Source organism: Streptopelia decaocto, assembly GCF_964273445.1.
Source record: "Streptopelia decaocto genome assembly, chromosome: 2".
NCBI classification, from domain to species: domain Eukaryota; kingdom Metazoa; phylum Chordata; class Aves; order Columbiformes; family Columbidae; genus Streptopelia; species Streptopelia decaocto.
This window is the reverse complement of record NC_138655.1, coordinates 30457616-30481299: the sequence shown is the minus strand read 5'-3', so window position 1 is coordinate 30481299 and position 23684 is coordinate 30457616. Positions and strand designations below refer to the sequence as shown.

Sequence of the window (23684 nt, the reverse complement as noted above, 5' to 3'; positions counted from 1 at the left end):
GGCTCCATATGCTACATTTTTTTTGTGCACACATCTTCATCCTCTCCAGGAGGAAGAGAGAAAAAATAAAGTGTCACTTTTTATATAGAAATACGTTGATTAAAATATGCATTCAGTCTGTTCTGAGGCTTTGATGAGCAGCTCCAAGGGCCTCAGGTGACTGCTGGGCTTTCATACCTGGGGCTGGCAAATTAGTGAAAACACAGGGCAACTTTGGTCTGTACATATAGGGGATGAAGAATAGGGTGAGTGCCTCTTTTCAGGCACGTAAGCGTCCATCTACAGTAGGTAAAACACAGCAGTACTGATATAATGAATCAGCTGCATTATCAGAAATGTTAATTGTCCTGGCTAGCCTTCTGCCCTTAAGAGTCCTCCAATTTCACACACCTCTAAGGTGACAGTCTGGTCCCTACAGACCAGACTGTGCAATTACAGATGGACATTCTCCATCCTTCAAGATACCAAGCCTGAGACATCAAGCTCATAATTTTTCTTGTTTTTCTTCTTGGTTAACAAAACTACAACCTGTAAAGAGAATAGCATGTGAGGTCAACTCTGTGCACTAGGTTGGAAAATGCACCCATTTGCACAGAGTTAATAACATGTCCGAAAATGGCCATTCACCCTCAAAAGACATCAGCATCTAATAGCAGCTGCTCATTTTCTGAGTGCAGACGAGTGTTGGAAAAAGGTGCTGAGAGGCTTTGTCCTAGAATTACATGTCACTGTTTTAAACGTGATGTGAGGAAATTATTTTAATTGCCCACATCAGTCTAGGACTGAAATGGCCCTATATTGGTCACTATCATGGTAGGACGGGTGCAAATGTCTTTCTCTGGCCAGGGTGTTGTTTGAGAAGAACATGTACATACCTGAATGTCTAGAAAGCCTCTCTACAAAATAAAATGAAAGAAAATTGCCCCAATAAAATAACTTTGCAAAATATTAGCTAGTAATGAGAGTTTTTGACCACAAGTCTTACATACAGCAATTCGATTTCTTGCAACTATGAGCACTCAAAGAGCAAGAACTGCTATTTTTGAGATAAATGTTACAGTTCAAGTGTCACAAACTGTATTAGAGGCATTCACAATTGGCTCTGGGATTTAAAGAGAAAAAAAAAAAGACACTGTTGTAGGAAGGTTGGTGGTGATCACAGTGCTAATGACCATGAGAGAAATACAAGATTTTTTTTTAAGCATCATTATCTAGTGGCTTTGACTGCTAATCTAAACAAGGACTATAATGCCTGCTTTAATGGGGTTTGTCTCAGTAAGGCTCCTAAATGGAATAAACTACATTAAACCCAGACAAGCTACAAAGAGAGACAAATGGCAAAACAATACACTGAAAACCTAAAGATTCTTTTAATCTACTGTTAACTGAGTTACCATCCATGGCATTTGCAGTTAACTGGGGCTGTGTAATCCATTTGCTGCACATCACAAGAAGGATGCCCCGGGCAGACCTAGGGCCTGGCAAGCTCCCTCACAGACCACTGCCATTCCCCGTGGCTCCAGGGCTGCAGGGACAGACATTAACTGATCTCAGTAGGCTACAGATTGTCCTCTTAATGTTTAGGGGATAGGGCATTGAATGCCAGGAAGATTAATTCATTGCCATCATCCGCCCTCCTTGTTCCTTTGGCCTTGCTCATCTCTCCTCTGCATGTGCTGGCCCACAGCATAGCCATGCTGAATATCTTCAGCTCAATACCTTAAAATATCAGTTACATTCGGATCCCTCAAAATCAATTAAATGGGCTTTCCGATGTATTTGTTTTGCTGTACGTCTCACACTGAGACGGGAGGATCCTCAGCAGCTGGGGGGGGGAATGCAGACTACAGGGTGGATGAGAGATTGGCCATGAGCCGGCAATGTGCGCTTGCAGACCAGAAGGCAAATTGTATCTTGGGCTGCATCAAAAACAGCGTGGCCAGCAGTTCGATGGAGGTGATTCTGCCCCTCTGCTCTGTGCTGGTGAGACCCCACCTGGAGTCCTGCATTCAGCTCTGGGGTCCTCAGCACAAGAAAGACATGGACCTATTGGAGGGGGGCCAGAGGAGGGCCACCGAGGTGATCAGAGGGCTGGAACACCTCTGCTATGAGGACAGGCTGAGAGAGTTGGGGTTGTTCAGCCTGGAGAAGAGAAGACTCCAGGGAGACCTTATTGTGGCCTTTCAGTGCTTAAAAGAAGGCATTGAGAAAGATGGGGACAGACTTTTTAGCAGGGCCTGTTACAACAGGACAAGGGGTAATAGCTTCTAAATAAAAGAGGGGAGATTGAGGCTGGACATGAGGAAGAAAATTTTTACAATGAGGGTGGTGAAACACTGGCACAGGTTGCCCAGAGAGGTGGTAGATGCCCCATCCCTGGAGACATTCAAGGCCAGGCTGGACAGGGCTCTGAGCAACCTGATCTAGTTGAAGATGTCCCTGCCCATTGCAGGGGAGTTGGACTAGATGAGCTCTGAAGGTTCCTTCCAACCCAAACTATTTGATGACTCTATGATTTTAGGCAGATACTGCAGGAAGAGGTGACAATTTACAGACGAAATGACAGCCAAGGTATAGAAGCAGTGATACTCTTACGTTCATTTAGAGGCAATAGCGCAATGTTTCCAATGGTCCAATCTTGGAAAGCTGGATTAGCCCTTTGTTCATGGTGTACACAAAATGTAGGTTCGTGCACCTTATCTTAAGGAAATTTTCAATAAAGGTTTTTAAAAACTAAAGCTGTAGCTTAGGGAACATATAATTCATTCTGTAGTTAATGGGTTCTTCCCAGTATTACATAGAAAAAATTCCTATGGTTTGTATTGCTTTTGTAAAACGGTTGCTCTCCTGCTCTCAAGGGACTGCGAAAGGTCAGTGGTGTTGAATATACATGATTTATACAGTACTCTGGGATGAGAGGTGCTGTGCAAATATAAAATATTATTATAGCATACTCTCCTTAATTGACATATACTGAAATGGAATTGGTTGGGCCACAAGAGCAGAACTAAGAAACCAATTTAGCCTGATGATAGCAGATTGTCTGAGGCTACTGACAGACTACGACAGCGCAAATACAATTTCACCTCACAGACAGATTTACCTAATGCTGGAAGTTAGTGCTGTTCATCTGGAATAGGTGATATGTGGATATGAATCTGAAAACTCTCTTACACAGAAATGACTAAACAGGCAAAGTTCACAGATTACTCTGTACCATGATGAAAAAGTGGCTTCTGAAGCAATTATAGACATGGGAGTCCCATGTAGTCCATCCACCTTCCACAGAAAAACTGTCTCACCCAAGGCAGTTCTCAAATATATGCCAGAGATGCTTGGGATGCCATGGTCTTCACGTGCTTTGCAAAGGCACCCTCAATGCACTTTTGTACTCAAGATATGCATCCTATTTATCCCTGGCTGTGATAGAGACTTCCAAGTTCTCCTTGCAGAGTTGAACCTTGAGATTTATTCACTTACAGCTATGTCCAAAGTGGCTTCCTAAAAACCAGTCTCTTAGCAAACTGAGTGAGAATGAGCCGGACTGGACTAGTGGTCCCATATCCTCTCAGGAAGCATAAATTATGCTTTCACTCCACTTTTTAGGATCTATTCCAGTTTCTCCTTCTTTTGACAACAACAGTCCATACTTTAACACTGCAATAAATAATCAGTTTGAAGTAGATTTTAAAATATTTTAACAGCTAGGGCAATGACATTATTACTCCACTTTACCGTACATGGAAACACTCCATTCCCCCTCCCAAACAAAGACTGAGATTGCAGATCATATTCTGAATTCTTTTCAAAACCTAGGTCAAAAGATCTCACCAGCACAGTCTGTTCCCCTTCACATTATTATTCTTACTCTCACAGTTTCTTTTATCTAATTCCCTTTCTCCCTGAGGTTTACACTGTCATTCCAAACATTTTTCAACGATACTTCTCTTCCCTCCTCTTAAATTCCCTCTTTCTCATCAGCCATCTAAAACCCTTCTTCAAATAATGCTGTTTTCTTTTAGAAAAATGATGCTATGATGCTATGCTGTTCCTACCTTTTTTTCTGGTGCTAAACCAAGCCATTTTAGATTTATTTTTTTTTTAATAAATAAGGCAAGCACAATACAGCACTTTAGCAAAAGTATATGAGCTTCCTGCTCCTAAATGGAAAAAATGAAGTTCTTACTTTTCAATGTATTCATGCTTTCCATGAAAATTGATACGTCTGTCTGGGAGGTAAAGAAGATCGGGATTATCTGTATTTGCGAGAATAGTTGCATGAATTTATTGCATAAAATGATTGATTTTCTAGCAACAGAATTTTTATTCAAGGATAATATCAAAGGTATTCTCATCTATTCTCATCACTTCTCACCCATACAAAAAAAAAAAAGGCTCTTAACTTCCTCCACACAGAAAAAAAAATGCTATTGTAGTTTTCTTTTCACTGATGACTTAGGTGTTTGGTTTCTTCTACTTTCTTTAGATAATTTTCACTCTTAATAGATTTGCTCATTTGGCTACATCTAAATTGCTGTAGTAGTGGCAGACAATGACACTCTTAGGCTACTCTATGCTGATTAATCTGTTCTTCAACAGAAAGCATTTGTCATCTAGGGGCTACCCTTCCCATTTGTCTTCCCCCGTGTTTCCAGCTCTCCCTTCCTAACAAGGACAATGACAAAAATCAGTATGGGTTTCTAACCCTGGAAATGACATTTTTAGCCCTAAAGCCTATGTGTTAATGTAAATTTCCAGCTGTAAGAACAAAGAAATAGCAAATGTGAGATAGATGTTAATATATTACCCATTGTTAGCAATACAAGCAAAAATCAACTTTAAAAAGTCCTAGCTATTCCACTCCGTATCCTATGCTATAGCACTGTTTCTCGGGACCATATTCAGCACCAGAAGTTAAACCCCATGTCTGGTTTCCATCAAGTACCACTTGACCGTAAGTCTTCAAGCACTTATGAAGCCACCATAGGCAGCTGCTCTGAGCTCCCCAAGAGCTCTGCTTTCCTTTGAATCCACCAACTGAAAAACCCACAGCATGTCCATAAATGAAATAAGGCAGGGGTGTCAAACTCGCTTTCACCGGGGGACACATCAGCCTCGCATTCAGCCCTTGGTAGGCAACCGCGAGGCTGATGTGGCTCCCGGTGAAAGGGAGTTTGACACCCCCGAAATAAGGTGCTTCTTTGTTTTATCTAGTGTCTTTGTTGCTTCTACCACCTTCTAACCCTTGAAAACTTTTGAATTAACTGTCCTGGCATGGTGACCACAAGTCACAGCCAGAGGCATGGAGGAGAATGGATATTCAGAGCACACTTAGAGTTTAGGTTCTCCTCCAGGGTCTCCAGCCTCCCCCTAGTTCTTAACATCTCACATCATCTCATCTGTCATCTCACATCATCCTTCCCATGGACCTAAGATTCCAATGAATCCTGGAAGTCCTTCCCACTAACATTAATAAAACAGCGACTTTTGACCATCTTGTGTCAGGCACATTTGTGTTTGTGATTCCTTTCACACTAGGCAATTCATTAAGGGCTCTGTTTTGATTACCAAAATGTGTGAACACAATTTTGTGTCTCATCTATCCAGGGTCACTCTTATGTCAGCTAATTTTTGACTGTGACATTCTTTTCCCATCCTACAGGCAAAACAGTGTTTACATTTGGTTAGTTAAAATATTTACATTGCACATTCAAATGATGCGTTTTCCCAGTGACAGGGCTCTCTGTGGTATTTCCTCCTGTACCTACTACAGAGCGGAAACAGATGATTAAGATGAATATTCCTGGTGTCTCTAAACAAGCAGATTAAGGAAATAAGCAGTCCAGATATACTATACTAACACTGCTGGACTTTGTAATATCCATGTGAGCTGTGTAATTTGCCTAATGCTGCTTGAAAGCCTGTCTTTTAGGCCCCCAAATCAGAAGAGCTACACAATTTCCAGTCATTTCAAATACATTCTTAATTTATTGCCTGTTTGTTTGTTCACTGAGTGCACGAGGTAAAGTAAAACACGAGAGACACAGTTCCTGGGAGAAGAGGTAAGAATGATGCTGTTTGCCGATGATCAGTCTGCCTGTGGGTAAAAGCCTCGAGCCATGAGGTGCGTGTTTGAAGGGCTGCAGAGACAATGGGGACTCCTACCCACAAGGAGAAGAGAGAAGTGAAGCTGAGAAGGAAAGGTGACACTAAAGCTGGCAGGGGAAGGCCATGAAGTGATGGTATTTCTGGGAATCAGAAAACACACCAGACTCTGCTATTTTAGTTTAACACTTCGAAGATTAATAAAATACTGCAAGTGATGCTGCACAGGGACCTGCTGCGCCAAGAGGTACACCAGACACATAGCACGATCCTTTCCCCAAAGGGACTGTTTGAGGCTCACAGGAGAGAAAACCTCACAAAACAGTGAAAGTCAACATCATGTAAGACATTTTATCATCTACACAGTAAACAGTTAGTTCATTTTGCTCACGTATTTGTTACTACTGAACATATATAAGTCCTTCTGAGAAGAAATCAGATGCAGAGTGAAGCAACTTCTCACATGGGAAGTCTGTGGCAATGTAAAATTAGGAAGAAGAACCTAAAACCCTGGCTCTCAGTGGGAGTATTCCTTACCTTACAGCACCGGCCACGCTAGTCTTCATACAGCCTCTCCCAGGGAGGAAGCAAAAGCTTCTGTGCTGAAAAAAAATGATGAAGTGCTTGTTAAGAAGTTACTGCAAAGGCTCTGCCTGTACTTACGTCCATCACTAACTCTGCTGCATCTTTTTGTTTACAGAAACATATACAATAGATGAAAGTTGACTGTGTAAGCAAAAGCTAATCTATTTTAAATTGACCCTGCCCGCTTAGTGTCATATACTCTGGAGGAAATAGGTTATAAAAGTCACTGTATAAATGAGGCATGCAGCATTTAGCAAACAAACTTTAAGCAGGATAATTTAATGTGTGGGAGACACATTTTCTCCACTTTTTTAAACTAACAGCGAATGAAACTTTGTCAGTTAAAAAACAGCAGTAAAACAAAGTATCAGGCTCTACAGCAGTGTAAGTCCATGTATTCACAATGATAAATGTCCAATTTTGATTTAACATAAAACCACATTTATCCACATATATTTTTATTTCCTGATAAGAGTGCCTATGGTAAAGCATCCAGTGAAAAAATGGGTGTGAATTGCAACCCCTTTAATTACAGGGTGTTTCAAAAAGATGGACTCAATTTCAAAGCAGTATATTTCACAATGGCAATGTTACAATTACACAAAAAATTACAAATGGTTTAATGAGTTATCAAGTAATCATTTGAAACTTTCTGCCCTGCCCTTTCAATTGGTATGAGTTTCTTTCATGGGTGGCTCACGGTTGCAGAGATATAGTGATTTCAAATTGGGTCCATCTTTTTGAAACACCCTGTATTCTGGCTCCATTTTTTTGGTTGTGTGGACTAGCTCTGATTTGGGATTTCCACACTTGCTGGTCCTTGACAAGTGCAAGAAAATCACTCTGACATAAAGAATCTAATCTAGGGTCTCACTTCTCTCCCTTCTGGAGGTAAGGAGTGTAAATATCTCTCATTTGTTAGATTAAAAAAAAAAATGAACAGGTCTAAATATACTTATTACTCTAAAATGTCCCTCTTTACTGTAGCAGGTAATGTCTACAATGTGTTTCCTTGATGAGAAAGGCATTGTTAGGATGCTGATGTCCAAATGGCCAGACCTGCGGTCCAGCATCATCCCTCCAAGCCCTGCTGCCCAGCCAGGGAGCCCTCCCTCTCCCTCTCCCTCTCCCTCTCCTTCTCCCTCTCCCTCTCCCTCTCCCTCTCCTTCTCCCTCTCCCTCTCCCTCTCCCAGCAAGGAGGGGCACAGGGGTAAAGCCTCCATGCAGGGACTGAACAGGCTCATGACCTGCCTGCCTGGTGCTGATGTGGCCCCACCACTGAGCAGCCTGGGGGTTGTGTACGGATCAGCAGGGCTGGGACACCCACAGGAAGGGGATGCCTCAAACCCCCAGTCCAGGATGAACCCAGGCACCACGTTTTGAGCGAGCAGTTGGCAGCCTCGTGTTTTCCCATGGATAAGCCTTATTTCTTCTGGCCACCCTCGCTTGCTGTCCCATCGTGCCAGTCCCCTCACGGTCACACAGCCTGCAGCTCCCCGCCTGCGAGCAAAGCCCCGCCGGGTTTGGCAGCGGGACGTCCAGTGTGACGGGCAGCGGCTGCCGCTGTCACTAGCAGGATGTTTTCCAGAGTTTCTCCTACAAGGCAATGTGTTCATGCTTGGAAACAGTTGCTCCCTAAAGATTAGAGCCGAACAGGAGCACAAAAGCAGCATGTGCTCCTCTGGGGCTGCTACGTGCCATCGGGCAAATGGGAGGTACAAGCTGGATTCTCCCACATTACGTGCCATGAACAGTGCTGCACTGGGAGAAAGGAGTGAAGTCCTTCAGCACACCAATTATACTGTTCTCTTTTTTACCCCTCTCAGAAACACACACACCCCACACCCCCCCGCCCCGCCCCAGCTTTCAAATGCCACTTGTGACATTAAGAGCTCCAGATCTGGGGTTGTGTTGAGGGGTCCCCAGAACAGCTGAGCCCATTCACCCCAAAAGCACGTCAATATGGCCACACAAAATGAACAACCACCGCAGCTCCAAGGCATGCACTTACTAGACCCTGTTTGTTACCATCCTCAAATAGCAGTATGCACCCTCAAAAATATAGTTAACAATTACAGGGGACAGACTGCAATACAAACAACAAAAGACCTGGAGAAGTGCTCAGACAAAGTATATCTTTAAACTAGAAAAATAACAGTAATTTTAAAACTACCAAAAATTTCATTGAAGTAGTAAGAATATAGGAGAAATATCTGCACAAAAACATAAATTCTGTTTAGAATAGTCTGCATAATCTTAGTTATTACAAAGTGGCTGAAAAAAAAAAAAAGCAACAACAATTATTCTTTCTGCTGAGGTGTGTGGAACAAATGTTAATTTTTTACCACTGTACAGGATGTTTTCTACCCCAGGGAGCACCTGTAGGGGAGAGGAACTGTCTCTGGTAATAGGAAGAAGTATTTACCTTGCCTAATGGCTATATGCTAATGTATTTCTATTAGCAAAATCCATTTAATATTGCATATACACAGTAGCTTTTGGCTTAAAAAGTAAGAAAGCTGGAGAAAAGACTAAATGGTCTTTTTTTCCTCTGATGGGAACACATACAGATTTTCTCATTATGGGTAACACGAACGAAGCCCACATACAGGGGAACAGACAAACTTCAATAACCCTCAGCTCCAGCACGATGCCAGCCTGAAGCTTTATTCTCCTAAGGAGTATGGCAGACTTTACAAACTCATCTCCCAGTACTATCACCCACATTTTAATTAATAACTGAATAGCAGCAATCGCTACCATGCTACTGTAAAAATAAAAACATTACCTTCAGTTAACAAGGACTCCTCATCCCGAACCCCACTTGCATTGCGCAGAAGACACCAGGACAAGCTGCCAGCGGGGTGCTGTGAAACTCCCTCCTGTCATTCAGGCAGCTCTCGGAGTCGCGGGACCCCCGTCCTCGGCCGCGGGCCGATTCCGTATGCGCCGCAGACCCCCACCTTCCCTGGCTGCCAAGCTGGCCACAGCCGGGGAACAAAGCCGCCTCTGTCAGCCCGAGCCAGCGCTGGCACAAAGGCACGCTCACGTACTGCCCCAGACTTTTCTTTTTGCTTCTTCTTGGAGTACGGACTGATGAGAATGGATGGGAGAAAAATGCATATGTATTTGTGATTAGGCAAAGCTCTGGGATGTTAGGGAAGATGATGGTGTCAGTGCAGGACGGGCACCCCAGCACCCAGAGAGGAGACGAGATCTGCACTGGTGAGAGTGCTCCCTGCCTCGCTTCGCACATTTTTGTTTCAGATCAGTGGGTGGCTGCGTGAGCAAGCAGCCGAAACAGGGGAGGAGTTACATGAAATACAATTTATGACTTGAAGCCTTGTCTGCCTTTGAGAACAGGATGGAGAGGCGAAACCACAGTGATGACACAGCAGCATGCCCTACCCAGCCCACCTGCCACCACCTGTCCTCTGAAAGGGGCCAGGAAGGTCCCCTCCCTGCCACGGCGTTACCCCCGGCACACAGTTCCAATGCGGCAGCTGCTCTTGCCCTGCTCCAAAACCACACTCTGGAGAGCCTCTGAGCACGCTGGCTGTTCGCTCCCTCCCCATGGCATTACCAGTTTAATTTTCAAGAAGGCACGGCGCTTCACAATCTTAACGAGCAACTGTAGGATGAGATAATGAATGACACCCTCAGCAGATGTTTACAGCTGTCACTAGGATGGGAGGAAGACGGCAACATCTTAAATCTCAGTTTTCTCCAAAGCTCCCCTTGGAAATCAGAGAGGCAAAGCAGAAAGCCCTTTTAAAATCAGACCCCTGTATTTTTCTTGTTTTGAAAGGACTATGGTGTGCACGTTGCAAACATTTCACATAACTTCAGGTTTGTTTTCTTTCCTATCAGAAAACGAGGAGCGATCTGGCCCAGCTCCAGAGAAGTTGGTGATGATTCCTGCTGAAACCAACTGGAGTTTTACAATTTAACTCAAACATTCCCAAGCCAACTCCACAATAGATGGCAGTTGTTTCAGATTCCTCCACATTAATTATAATTGAGATCTCAAAACACTGCAAAAATGAACAGAGCAGCAAGCAATAAGCAGTATTCTTCTAGAAGCAAGTACCAAGGGACACAGAGCCCTAGGGTGCAGCACAGCCATTAACTCATTCCAGGTCCCTGATGAACCATTGCAGCGTTACCATAATTTCCCATGCAATTAGTATTAATTGGTGACTTGCTGGCAATCCCCCAGGGGCCCTATCTCACCCATTTAGCAGGTCCTACCAGGTCAGGCTTGAGGATTATCAGCGAGGCCAGGCAGCCATGGCTGGTGCCCCAGCTCTTGGGGCTTGTTTTTACTGCTAAATTTTTGGGGAACTGGCAAGGGTTACCTTGAGTAAAAGACAATTACAATTATGCCACTTCCACATTAAAGCATATGAGCTTATAACATGAGAAATCTAATTAAGAGGGAGATTTCTAGAGAGAATTTATAAATATTTTCAGAAAAAAAACTTGTTTGAAAGCATTTCACTGAGGCCAAACTCCAACACCATTTTCAGGAGAACTGAGTAACAGAGCCAGTGGATATTAACTTCCCAGTAAGACTCTGCATGTCAGACTCAAAATTAAGCTGAAAAAGGAAAGCTGTAAATGAGCAACCACCTCTTCTAATTTTATTCTTTAATAATAGTTCTTAAGGAAACTTTTGCCTTTTATCCATTAATAAGATCACGATATTTGTCTTAAGCATCTTGCCAAATGGACTTAAGCAGGATCAGAATTGCTTTATATCAGCAGAGCCCCATGACTCTGTGGTAATACACAAAATCAAATGTTCTTTGATAGAGCATCATAAATATCTAAACCACCTTTTAAGTAGCTTCCAGGGTCAGAATCACAGCCGATGGATCTCAAACACGATCTATTTTTGCCCTGTAGAATTACATAAGTAATCTCAAAAAAACATATACTTCTATCCTTTAAAAAAAGTGCTGAGGCGGTTACTTAGAGTCAAAAAGATGCCCTAAATGAGAACTGCCTAAGAGGTCTGCCGACATGAACCATTCAATAACTTGTAAAGAATGCAACATCTAATGGTAAAATACATTAGGAGATGCTTGTTGCTAGAGGCAAGAAGATTTACTTCAGCTAAAATAGGTCAAGTATAATCAAGAGCAACGTCCTGCAGGCCAGCTTTATTCCTCCTCCCGTTTCTGCTTCTCCTAAGTTTCTAGTCCACACAAACCAGTGGTCCTTGACACTACTCTTCTCCTACCATTTCCGTCCTTTACTTCTCTTGCAAATCTTAGGTCTGGAGCAGAGGAGAGTGCTACAGCTTGCCTGTGCCATCTCACTTCATCTCTAACAATTTGCACCTCTACATTTTACTTGAAGGTTCATGCTGTACTTAGCGTACACAAACTCACATGTGACAATCAAAATTTATAGTATTTGCATTGGTCAGCAGATGTGTAAAGATTTCTCATTTACATATATGTGGTTTACAGGGCATAGCTTACTGATTTTTTCCTTAGAGATCCTTCTCTCTCTCTTTCTTTGTGATCTTATTTGATTTTGTTTTTTCAAAGGCCTGTCTTTTTTTTTTCCTTCCATGTCTATGGCATGTAAAGATCCAGCCATTATTTTTAGTGTCACGTGAAAAAAAAAATGAATTCTTTCAGATAATTCTTACAATTATTTTGAAAGTACATAAAATTACTTCATTTTCACTGGTGTAACCCCACAATAATACCATTAACTTTGGAAGTTAATGTACATCTTTGGATGTACACCACCCATCCAAGATGTCCCTCACATATATCTCACACATCTTTAGCTCTCAAAGAGTATAAAACCACAAAGATAATGCTCAGGGAACTTTAGGTCACACAATAGTTTTTCATTAAATGGAGGGATGGATTATGGAACCACAGAATTAAAGTTTTGGAGATCTTTTCCTTAAAAACGTGCAAGAGGAAGGAGCACAGTGTGTGCTCTGACAGGGATAGTAAGGAGCAGCATGTGTCTTGGGAGTTGCAGAAGGATTATTAGATTTGTTAGTGTGCTGCTACTCTGAAAAATCTGGTTTGCTCACAGGTTGTTACAACACACACACACGTTCACACTCCTACTTTACATCTACAACCAAGAGACAGAGGGATGCAACATTTAGTTTTCAGAAAACACAAGACCAAGAGTTTCTTTCTCCAATGAAGAGTGCCAAGACTTACTGCCACTCTTATACCCTGATATCAAATTCAATCTCTACAAATATAGAACAAATATCTTTAAGCAAATTATGAACATCTCTGTCCATACAGATAAAAGTTACACTTGTAAATTACTTCTCTAAATAGGTGTTACATCAAATCTTCCACCAGACAAAGAAAGACTTGTTCAGGCTGCATCAGGTGATAATGAAAACTTAACGCTAGAGATCTTAGTTAAATTTGGATTAGCTGTTGATGAAAACTAATTTGATAACACTGTTTATTTTAGACTTGACTTAATTACAGTTTTTCCAGTCAAACTTGCTGCTCCTCCTTTCCCTCCTGCATTAACTTTTTAAGAGAGTTCCTTACAGTGAGAGTTCTGTTTGTAGCACAGCATGGCATTGGTACGCACACCTCATCAGGTCCTTCCAACCTGTCTGAGCCCAGTGCTGGGTTGTAGCAGGTTCTCTCCATCTATGGGAGATCCAGGGACTAAATACATAATTACACTTAATCAAGCATCACCTTTTGCTCTGTCTGGGAGCTTGTCAATCCTGGGAAGTACCTGCATATCTCCTATGCACGCTGAAGACATGCACAGGTTGGACTGTCTCCACTGCTGAAGTATTTCCTACAGAGCTATCCATCTTACTGAAGTATTTCACTTGGACATAGACCATTTGAGCCTACAGTCTGTTCTCCACTCAAGGCTCGTGACTAGGTGAAGACATCAGCCACACAAGTTACAGAAGACTTATCACCACGAGAATTTTAAAAGCAGTCAAGTCAAAGCCTTACAAAGATTTAAAATGTAACCAACACAATCTAAGTTTTTGTATTACAAGGACATGGGGAAATGGCCTCACCAGGGGAGGTTTAGACTGGATATTAGGAAAAAATTCTTCATGGAAAGAGTTGTCAGGCACAGGAACAGGCTGCCCAGGGAAGTGGTTGAGTCACCATCCCTGGAGGTGTTTAAAAGGCATAGAGACGAGGTTCTTAGGGACACAGTTAAGTGCTAGAGTTAGGTTATGCTTGGACTTGATGATCCTGAGGGTCTCTTCCAACAAAAATGACTCTATGATTAAAGAATGCAAATAATTTTCTTAAATACTTTTTTTAATGGAAGTTGTTTTGCAGCATTACAGCAATAATTAATTATTATACATTCAGGGATGCATTTTATTAAGACCACCTGATGTTGTCTGCAAATTTGTTTCTGCTCTTTCCACCCGTCTGATCGGCACTGATAATGGAACTGAAACTTCCACCTCATCTGCTTCCAGTATTTATCAACCAAGTGAGCAAGGCTCTTCAGTTTTTGTTTCCAGTAACCAGAATTTCCAACTTTTTTTTCACCCAAATGCTTGATAGATTTGGGCTTGCTTAGTCCAGGCAAGACCAAATGTATTCAATCTGCTGCAGTCAGGACTGAATACTTACATATGATTTCCAATGCTGCTCATTGGGACATGGATGGCTACAAATGTACTTCATTCAACTTCAGCTTGCCTCTCATTCTTCCCTGCAGCTTGCTCATTTTTATTAAAAATGAACAAAGAAATCACATTATTAAGTTTTCATTTTCCACTCATCCTAATCTTCAAATATAACCCATTTACAAGGCCCAACTATTCTATGGCAAGAGCTTTTTAGATCATTTAACAAGAGCAAAGTCTTGAAAGACCAGGGACTTTCTTTTCTGCTTAATCCTCTAGTGCATCCTCCCACTTTTCCTATTTTCCAATCCCTAATCAAATTTCAGGTCAAAGCTCTTTCTGACTCACGGCATTCAAATGTTTTCAGATTTGGTTAAAAAATAGTGCAAATCCGTTATCCTGTATTGTCATAGATAACCAAGAGAAACTCTCCTGAATTATTTGGATATATGGACAAGATCTGATTACCTAAATCAAATTGCTAAACTCTAAATGCACAAGGGATTTTTTTTTTTTCTTTTTTTTTCCTTTAATGTCAAATCTGATTAAGCTGTGCTCAAAATAATTGGCCAGACCATAGGATACTAGTGGGCAAAGGTTCTGGAAATGGAAGTGACACCATGCTAATTGAAAAAACAGCCAGCAGAAGACAGAAACCTATTCATGATTTGAGGATTTCATCTTGAGGTTATAAATGCAAAAGACAAAGAATGACATCCACCTGTCACTGGCAGGCAAGTTGCGATAGAGCAGCTGCGAAGAATGAGACCCCTGTCACTACAGCATCACCAGCCACGACCGCTCTGCCTCCCGCCTCCTATGGCTGACTCGTGTTTCCGAGACCTGTCCGAACTATCTCAGTTTTGCTGCCAGAAGTGGTGGCATCATACTCAGCAAAAGCATAAGAGATAAAACTGTTCGTATTCAGCAGTATATGAAAAGTAATTATTAAGATGTAATTTTCTCTGTCCAAGCAAGTATTTTCACAAACTAATACAAGTCCTCTTACCAGAGCTACTGCTCTGTAGAAAGTGTTGGAAGCACACTTAAGTACTGAATCAGTGCTAAAGATGTCTGTAGCATTTATTTATACAGAAAACAAGAGATAACCAAAAAAAAAAAAAAACAAAAAAAACCACCCCACACTCTTAGAAATCTAATTTTTAACCACAGTGAATTGAAATAGTGTTTAACACTGGAAGATTCATTTCAGGAAAAACAAGATGGGATGCAAACTGTCAGCTAACAGCTCTTGGTCCATTTGATTATCATCACTATAACCTTCATAATGAAAATTAGATTAAACAGCAAGAAAAACAAGATGAACAACCTTAATCTTCTTCAACATATGAAACTGATTAATAATGTCAAACATTTTTTTAATGCCACCGAGACTGTTTTGTGCTGTTCTAAGCAACCACAGGGCACAGCAGAACAGAGTGCTGGGTGCCCGTGCACCTGCTTCGTGTGGCACTAGTCTGAAATCTGGCAATATTGCCCAAAATTTGACCTATGTTGCAGGTATTAAAAAAAGCAAAACAAACAAAAACAAACAAACAAAAACAAACAAACAAACAAAAAACCACAACAAAACAGTCTAAAGAAGCCGCTGGCAGCTCAAATTCATAAAGCCCATGGAGCAGATGAACAACACATCAGTAAGAGAAGGTGTTTCCAGGTTCTTTCTGCTACTGTTGTCTTGGGATTTTATGCTTTTTGCCTGGACTGCACACTACCTATAAGAGATCAGACTTGGGTTTATATCTAATATTGTATTGTTCTTGAATACAGTGGTCTTCCATGGATGTATTCAACATGGATGGACTGGCATATATCTGGAAGCTTCACCCAAACTTGGTTCATGAGGCTGGACTGAAAGAATTTAGAAAGTAATTAAGAAGAAAACTTAAAAGAGCAAATCTCACAAGTGTCTGATAAAGGAAGTCTTACGCAAGGGTGCTGAGAAACTGGTCCCTGCCCTGATTTTCAAGTATGCTTTCAACTCCATGGCACATCTGAAGCAAACACTTCTCAGGGTGAAGAGGCCCAGTAAGCCAGAGGTGCCTGATCACCACAGGAGCTCTCTGAAAGTTCTCTTTTTTTGTTAATTTAAGCAGATAGATATACACTTGAACTCTTCAGATGAGTTTCAGTCCAGAAATGCTCATCCCCACTGCAAAAAGCCACTGAAGCAGAATACTCAACCTCTCTTCCACTTGCTTCCAGCAGCAGTAATTCATGTGGGAAGTGCAAAAAATAAAATAAACTAGAACTGCCAATTCCTCCCTTCTTGTATCTGTTCATAAAGGTTTTGCCCTGATCACACAGCATAGCTGTGACAAAAAGTAGGTTGGTATTGGTTTTTGTTTCTTTTTAATATTTAATAACAACATAATAAAAACTATTTTGAGCATCAAGAATCAATCACAGCCAGCAAGCGGAGGCTCAGCCTTCAGCATCCCTCCACTCCATCAGCCCTTGACATACGAAAGCCAGTATCAGCAATGGGGACTTCACCCTGTAATTATTAAGTAAGCCTCAGTAGAACCATGGCTCAATAAAGCGGGTGATGCCAAATCGAAGCTGCGGAGGCAGACTAGCACCGACAAGCCTCGGTCTACCATGATGCCTTCAGTGGATGAGTTTTGCAGGTACCAGCTGCCTGTGTGCCATCACCCACTGTCTTCCTCCCAATGTGTTGGAGGTAGCAGACAGAGTGGACTGATGGACAGGGAGTGCTCCGGGGAGAGTGCATCACCACCAGAACATCTGTATGTCTCTGTCTTTGGGAAATAACCTTTTATAACCTTTTAAATCACTCTGCCAGTTGGAACTGAACACAATGCTTAAGGAATCCTGCAATAACTTGTGGATGATAAGATTTTTTAGAATCTTTGAGTGTGACCTCTGTCATTTTACATAAGCTGCTGAGATATGCAGCAGGTTAGCAGAACCCTGTTCACCACCTCCAGACTCCGTGATGGACAAAATACAGTGGACAAGATAGTAAACAGTATTGCCTATGCCAACTTATTGAACTGGGAGGGATGCTAGCATAAAACCCTAAAACATAGATCAGAAGGGGGATTTGCTTAATCAAGCAAGCTTTGCCAGAAGATGTACAATAATTGCACGCCACAGAGGATCCCATTAGGCTTCCTTAGGAAAAAGCCCCACACTTAACCAAACCCTGAAATTCTTATTCAATATTTGCATTAAATCCATGAGAATTGTATGGGCTCCAGCATGTGTTTTCTCCCACACCAAAGCAGCCAGATGGGCAGACAGGGATGTGAGAAAAACATTTTCCATTAAGCCTGCGAGGAGATGAACAAGTAAAGAAGCCCCCAAGTACATCACGCCCCTGCACTCAAAGCCTGGCTTTCACAGAGCTGCCTTCCCTTCTGCACGGAGACAGCAGTGGCTGGGCAGCCAGCGGGGCTGAGCTCCTGCCAGCACCTTTGCCACAGCTGGGAAGCATCCCTGGGGTGCCCATGCCACAGTGGAGTAGGGGGCAAGCCCCCATCCAGCACAGCCCCGGGAAGAGAGGTCATCCTGTTTCATAGCTGTCAGTTACCACAACACTGAAGGTGGCTTTGTGTAAATAGTTTTCCTTCTACTAAACTTCATCTTCCCTAGCTCGTTTCCTTCCTAACAGTTGTTAATGGATTTCACTACAGTACTTTTTTAATGCACACCCCTGCCTCCACGAGGAAGGTGCCAGGGCAGCTGCAGCCACATGTCAATGTGCCCACTGCTGCCTCAGTGACAGTCCTGTGATGACATGGAGCATCCTAACTTCAGACGAGATCACTTGCTGCTGCCACCGGAGCCCGGGCAGTAAAGTGCTGCTCAATTTGCATGAGTGTGCCTTACACAGTGTGAGCAGGATAAACATTTCAGCCGAAACCAGTGGGGCAGAGGAAATAATCACACAATATGTTTAGGAAAGCCTCAACTCCTCTGAAGTGTTCCAGGAATAATGGTGATTAGACCCTCCCTTTGCTTTTACTGTCTGATGAAGGGAAAGATAAAATATTATCTCTCTTTTCCCATTACTTTTAAAATCAGATTTTCAGGGTGGCTGTTAGCAACCTCTCTGTATTACACCCCAGAAATCACAGTGAGTCGAAGCCTAAACCTTTGCTCAGACAAATCTCCAAGGAACAACAGCTTCAAAAACATCCCCCTGGAAACCAATTCCTGTTCCCTGCCACTGGAAGCATCACAGCAAATAATCCCAAATGGCAAGAAAACTAGTGTGGGTCTCTTGACTTTTTTACTTCACTAATTTTATAGAGCACAGAGAAAATAAACTCAAATAGGGGCAGGTTATCTCACATGGTTAGCCTTCTCAAAAACTAAACCACAGAAATTAAGAATATGTCGTATACTGATCTTCTCCAAGAGATCCTATTAGTGTAGACATACAACCGGGCTGGTAGATACACTTCAAAAACTTACAGGTCTTGTACATGCTCTTAGAAATCTCCTTGCCTCTCTTTATTAAGCTGTTTTTCTGGGTGTTGTTTTGGGTGAGGGGTTGCTGGGTTTGGGTTGGTTTTGTTTGTAGTTCAGAATTTCCATTAATTCAAAATCCTGATTTAAAACAAAACAAAACAAAACAACCCCCACACACAAAACCCAAACCACAAAAATACCTCGAATTTATTTTGCTTGTGTTTCATGGGCTTATGACCAAGAGCTTCAAGCAAAAATTGTGTTGTTTAGTTGTTTGCTTATTTAAATAGGAGGCCATTCTTTGCTTTAATTTCATGTTGTCAGTAAGCACAGGAGGTGTCAGAAGCTTATGTTGTTTCTTGCTGATACAATAATTGCCAATAGTGCCTTTTTTTAAATGTAAAACACAATGATTTTTTTGTTGTTGTTGTTTTTTTAATAACAATATTTAACATGGGGGGGACATAAATGGATAAGCAGCTGAAGTCATGCCTCTAGACAAAGTATACATTTTCCACCCAGTACAACTGCACAGACAAAACCACTGCTAACAGACAGAAAGACCAGACCTGGTTAAGGTCCACTGTTACCTGTGAGCTACCACCTGTGACTTCTGCTCCATGTTTCTGCTCCAGCCACCCCTTTGCTGCAGATGCGTCCCCGTCCTTCCCCTCCTGCGGCAGCCCCAAGCAGCATGGCTCCCAGCACGGGATGTTGCTACTTGATTCATCACTGGATCAACACAACATAAATCCCCCAGGCATGCCTAAGCATCACTACATTAATGCTTCAGCTACGCTGCAAGAGCATCTCTCAAAATGACTGGAAAATCATTTCAGATGATCATGGCTTTGTTCTCACTGCACTCTGGCCAGGACACAGTTAAAACAGATGGCGAAAACCACAGCAAACAATCTGAAAGATTGTATTTCCATCACATTTGCCAATTTAAATCCTATTTTTGCCTATATAAATCTTAGTGCAATGCTACCCTGTTGAAATCCTTAGAAAGGCTTTGGCTTCGTGCAGGTGGACAAGCCCAGAAGCTGATCCAGTGGGCAGGAGCACCACCGCTTCACTTGCCACGGGCTTGCGGTGCCGTGTCAGTCATTTATTTATTTCTACACTCTCTCCAGACATCCACCTGCTTAGGACAAAGCTTTTGAAGGAATTGTTTTAACTACATTCTGTCACATGCAAGCATGCAGTCAAAAAAAAAAAAAAAATTAAACCATGCTATTGACATAGTTTTTTTCAATACAGATAGAATTATAGGAACCATTTATCCTTCACAATTCACATGCTCAAGACCCCTTGTGATATCTCACTCTTATTTTAGTGCGAGCCCTACAAGAGTTACACATACAGTTGTTTTGACTGAGCTTCACCTTGCTATGCTCAATTCTGCCTTAAAGTAAAAAAGGCAAAAGCCCTACCCCTCCAAATAATTTTATGTTCTTACTAATAGTGTCCAAAGGGCAGATGAACACATGAAAACCTAACAGAGCCGCACATGTGCAATGTGAAGGATTGCTATTGCTGCAGAGACCTTATCTTTTGTGTGTTCCTGACTCTGTGGTAAATTAGACACTCTCGAATGGCAAAAACTAGTGAGGAAGTTTGCTTTGCAAGCAATTCCTTTTAAAAAAGCCTTGCAAGGAACTATTTGGTAGTGTTAAAGTTTTTGTCTCTTAAACATGCAATTCTCTACCCAAAGTGAATAATGTGAAGTACCGGAAAATGAAGCAGTTTAAGATTATACACAGTCAGTTGGGTTTTCTGTAAAGAAACATTACACGGACCCTTCACAGCTTGCAGAGCTGCGTTTCTAGAAGGTGAAAGAAGAAACATAGAATAACTTAAGGCTTGGGTCAAAGGACAGTAGCAGACAGGACGCCACACAATGGGTTTGCATTGCAACTACACTAATACCCTCATCAAAGGAGTGATAAATGGTAATGAACGAGATTAGTTCCTGGTGGTTTTTAGAGCTAGCAGCCAAACCATCAGGGCAGCAACACCAGCCAGGATGCTTTGCTCCCCATGGCCAGGTTGGTCCCTGCTCTGAATTGGGACCTCAACTCTGCGGCATCACAAGCAGAACACCTCAGAAACACTACCGATGAGGAGGCTTTGGAGAGCTGAATGTGGAAACTATACAAGGATGCAGCACTTGTTGCTTTAGGATACTCAATTTTGGCCATTGGACCAGCCCATCATTTCTCCATCGTCAGTGTGGGAACATTTCCTGCAGGTTCACACTCCCCGTAGCACTGCAGGAGGGTCTGCCAGATGGAAAGGAGAAAGATGGATTTTCAAGCCTCTGGAAAGATAGGAGCATCTCAGGATAAGCAGGTTAGATGGGTATCTGGGCTAAAAAAACAAGCAGTGAGATCAAGGCACTTGATGGCTGGGCTGGATGGCCACCTGAGATTCGCCAGGCTGGAGCTTTCTTTCAGACAGAGTTTTGGAAAAAATGCTCTGAAACAACCTTTAATATCTTTCAATTGAAATAAAAGTTCAGAAACCCCAAGATAACCTTGCATGAGTTCCCTTTCTCCAGTGAAATACCGGTTTTGTCTGGTAAATACTCAGGAGCTCCACAAGGTCAAAGCTTTCACATTCTCTTGTGGAACATGTGTTGAGAATCTTAGAGCATTTCTAGTTCAAATAATCTCATTCATGGCTTTAACTTTTGAAAAGAGTAAAAATAAAAGCAAAGGAATGACACTAGTGATGCTTGCGATCACTGCCAAAAAGTGGGATCTTCCATATGAGCTGAAAAATTTAAAATATAAAAGAAGAGTTTAAGAATGTAGGAAGAACAAGGTGAAATCAGAACAAAGATGTGTCTTAAAACTGACCTATGAGAAGAGCAGTAAATAGAACTAGCAAAAATACCGGTACACTTCAAAAAAATACAAACAATAAAAATTATTGAAGTCATCGAGTTTAAATTAAAACTACTTAGACTTAGCTACAGGTATGAAAATAAATATACCTCTAAGGAAGAAAATAAAGCAATATGTACCTGACAAGGAATGTAACTATGCTAAGATAAAGCCATATAAAATTGTGTACAGGTTGAGAAAGACGTTTTGACTTTCTTTTTTTTTAAATAGGACAGCTTCCCATCTGCTTGTGGACAGCAGATGAAACCTTCATGCTCACTCTAGTCTCCCATAGCACAACCCCACTAAACTTCAGCTCTCCATACGTCACCACAAATGTCTCCAAGGAAACTGTGGAGCTCTGCATGGAGAGCCACTGGCCCCCAGCAGAGCTCACAGGCCCAATGGACAGAGTGGTACTCAGAAGCACCAGCACCCAAAGGAAAACATCCGTTCATTTTGGCGCTAAGCTTATGAAACAGCCTAACACAACCGTCCACGCCAATCTACAGAAATTAACGTTCCTCTTGGGTGCGACAGCCGGTGCGATGCACGGTAGGCAGCCAGTGGTGTTGCCCCTGTCCCCAGGCACCATTTCGGGAGCCAGGCCTGGGGCTGGCCACAAGGGAGGGCTGGCCAGGGAAGAATAGCCAAGAAACACAGTGAAAATGAGACAACAGTTCCCTCCTTCATCTCTCCCCGCACAAGGACATGGACCTTCAGTTTTTGAGCAATATCATCACTTTTCAATTTTTGCTCCTCTCCTCCCTGAGCACGGATACCGTGACCCCTTCCAGGCTGAAGCAGACCGCTGCCACACCAATATTCGTAGAGGAGATCCTGAAGAAAGTTCATTTATTTTTCAGCATTATTACAGTTAATTGGAAACATCTGCTACAAATATCTGTATGCCAGAAGCATCCCAATCTACTAGGCAGTCTCTGCAGGAATACCCACTCCATCCTCTCTGGATAGGTTTTGCCAACGGCATCTTTATTGTCAAAGACAAGACACCATAAGACTAATCGGCCGAATGCAGAGTTTAAATTGTCTCTGCTCATTTTCACACAAAGTAGTAACATATGTTGTGCTGTCACAGCTGTGAAAGATATTTTCATCTCCTTATTTGGCTTTTAACTGGTTTCTTGCAGGGAACCAGGTCAAAGAGTTTTGGGAACATTGCTCCATTCTGATACTCGGTAGCATCTTAACATGCAATTAACATTTTACATTTCTATTGAGATTAATGTCAATATATTACATTAATATAAATACATTATTTAATGTAATGTGAACGTTAAATATTTGTGTAAGCATTTATGTGAATAAAGTATAATTATTTGAATGTCCAGTGGAAAAAAAGTTCCTGTGGGAAAACAGCTCAGCCTACGTACAAATTCTTTGCAAAACCTAATAAAAATATTCATTGAGACCCTCTGGAAATCCAGGCTGGAACTTACAAACACAGAATTTCTAAACAAGTTGTCAAAAATAATGAAAAATTTAACTGCAGACTGGACACTCTAAATATTATTAGCCCTCTGTCTAACTCTGCTGTAATTTTCTTTTTAATAGTCTGGAATATGAACCATGATCATTTTTAGTAGAAAAATTCTGTCAAAATTGTGAATAATGAAAGAAAAATAACAATGTCAATTATTTTTTTTTTTTGGAGGGGCAGGAGATGAACAAAGACATTCATATTAAGGAATAAAGTGTGGTTATATCTCTAACGAAGACAGATGAAACTACACAATGTCTATACTACAGAGCTTGCCTACAACAACTGGAGACTTCTTGCTGGCTGTACAAGGCAGCATGATGGAAAAACTTGAAACAGATGCTCTTCCCTGAGATGCCAGACTAGGAAATTTTATTCAGGGAGAACAAAAAAGCAAAACAAAACAAAAAGGCAGCTGAGATTTTGAGCCAGATTTTTTTTTTTTTTTAAATAAATTACTATGGATAAAATTTTCACACAGATGGTCACTACAAATTCTTACCTCCAACCACATTAGAAA

At 41.8% G+C, this 23684-nt stretch overlaps 1 protein-coding gene across 2 annotated transcripts in view; it reads right to left on the bottom strand.

Annotated features, from left to right (window-relative positions):
• Nucleotides 1–23684, bottom strand: part of PAG1 (phosphoprotein membrane anchor with glycosphingolipid microdomains 1) — a 107031-nt gene that overhangs the window by 34889 nt on the left and 48458 nt on the right. For both annotated transcript variants that reach the window (XM_082046236.1, XM_082046235.1), the window contains one exon: nucleotides 6643–6707. The gene's annotated coding sequence lies outside the window, so the exon portion shown is untranslated. The remainder of the gene's footprint in view (nucleotides 1–6642; nucleotides 6708–23684) is intronic.